Source organism: Megalopta genalis, unplaced genomic scaffold (assembly GCF_051020955.1).
Source record: "Megalopta genalis isolate 19385.01 unplaced genomic scaffold, iyMegGena1_principal scaffold0055, whole genome shotgun sequence".
Taxonomy (NCBI): domain Eukaryota; kingdom Metazoa; phylum Arthropoda; class Insecta; order Hymenoptera; family Halictidae; genus Megalopta; species Megalopta genalis.
In genome coordinates this window covers 500,241-502,500 of record NW_027476124.1, presented here as the reverse complement: position 1 = coordinate 502,500, position 2,260 = coordinate 500,241, and positions in this window count along the sequence as shown.

Genomic DNA, 2,260 nt, shown 5'->3' with positions numbered 1-2,260 from the left:
ACGGCACGAAACAGTCAGGACCGAAGCCCCGAAGGAGCTCTGAGACAGCTTCTCGACCGAGATCGTAGAATTGGCCCAAAACCCGCTCTGCTCCGTCCGCCTCGCACGGACCGTGTATCTCTTATAGATACCGAACGGCCGGCAAGGACGCCGGCGCCGCCGGCCGAATAGCACGCGCGCTTATGAGTGTAAACCGCCGCGGCAACAGACCGCCCGGCCGTGCTGTTGTAACATAGCGCGTGAACGAACGAAAAAAAAATTTATAGTAAACATTAAAATAAATTACACTACCGTAAACTAGACAAAAAATTACACATTTTTTCCCAATATGAAAATTTTCACAAACTTTACAAAGTCCCATCGCATCGAGTAAACTTTTTTAATAACGCTTCCGCACGATTCTAAATGCTTAATCCATATGTGAAATCGTTCACTGATCACGAATATCGTATTTAAAAAAATTACAAAAATTTATTTTTCCAAATAATCAAAAAAAACCGAAAAATCACAAGAGTAAAGTACCATTATTTTAAACAATATGTCGTTCTAAATGCTTAATCCCTATGTAAAAAAGTTATCTAAGCAAGAATATGTAATTGAAAAAAATTAGAAAAATTTATTTTAGCCGTAAATCGAAAATAATGGGGACACCGGAGCTGTTCGAAGCGCCGAGACGCGCCGCGTACGGCCGAATATTTTCTAAGTCCCAACGTACCGATCAAGAGTAAAGTACCATTTTCCTACATTAGATTTCGTTCTAAATGCTTAATCCCTATGTAAAAACGTTAGTTAAGCAAGAATATCGTATTTTTAAAAAAATCTAATGATAGGATTTCCCAGAAAATTGAAAAAACCGTAAAATGTCAAGAGTAAAGTGCCATTTTCTGACATTAGATTTCGTTCTAAATGCTTAATCCCTATGTAGAAACGTTAGTTAAGCAAGAATATCGTATTTTTAAAAAAATCTAATGATAGGATTTTTCAGAAAATTGAAAAAACCGTAAAATGTCAAGAGTAAAGTGCCCTTATTTTAAACAATGTATCGTTCTAAATGCTTAATCCCTATGTAAAAAAGTTATTTTAGCAGGAATATGTTATTGAAAAAAATTAGAAAAATTTATTTTAGCCGTAAATCGAAAATAATGGGGACACCGGAGCTGTTCGAAGCGCCGAGCGCGCCGCGTACGCCCGAATATTTTCAAAGTCCCAACGTACCGATCAAGAGTAAAGTACCATTTTCCTACATTAGATTTCGTTCTAAATACTTAATCCCTATGTAAAAACGTTAGTTAAGCAAGAATATCGTATTTTTAAAAAAATCTAATGATAGGATTTTCCAGAAAATTGAAAAAACCGAAAAATGTCAAGAGTAAAGTGCCATTTTCTGACATTAGATTTCGTTCTAAATGCTTAATCCCTATGTAGAAACGTTAGTTAAGCAAGAATATCGTATTCTTAAAAAAATCTAATGATAGGATTTTTCAGAAAATTGAAAAAACCGTAAAATGTCAAGAGTAAAGTGCCCTTATTTTAAACAATGTATCGTTCTAAATGCTTAATCCCTATGTAAAAAAGTTATTTAAGCAAGAATATGTTATTGAATAAAATGAGAAAAATTTATTTTAGCCGTAAATCGAAAATAATGGATCGAGCGAATCGGTCGATTGCGCCGAGACGCGCTATGATGCAACAGACGAGCGATTGGAACGCCCGAATATTTTCAAAGTCCCAACGTACCGATCAAGAGTAAAGTACCATTTTCCTACATTAGATTTCGTTCTAAATGCTTAATCCCTATGTAAAAACGTTAGTTAAGCAAGAATATCGTATTTTTAAAAAAATCTAATGATAGGATTTCCCAGAAAATTGAAAAAACCGAAAAATGTCAAGAGTAAAGTGCCATTTTCTGACATTAGATTTCGTTCTAAATGCTTAATCCCTATGTAGAAACGTTAGTTAAGCAAGAATATCGTATTTTTAAAAAAATCTAATGATAGGATTTTTCAGAAAATTGAAAAAACCGTAAAATGTCAAGAGTAAAGTGCCCTTATTTTAAACAATGTATCGTTCTAAATGCTTAATCCATATGTAAAAAAGTTATTTAAGCAGGAATATGTTATTGAATAAAATGAGAAAAATTTATTTTAGCCGTAAATCGAAAATAATGGATCGAGCGAATCGGTCGATTGCGCCGAGACGCGCTATGATGCAACAGACGAGCGATTGGAACGCCCGAATATTTTCAAAGTCCCAACGTACC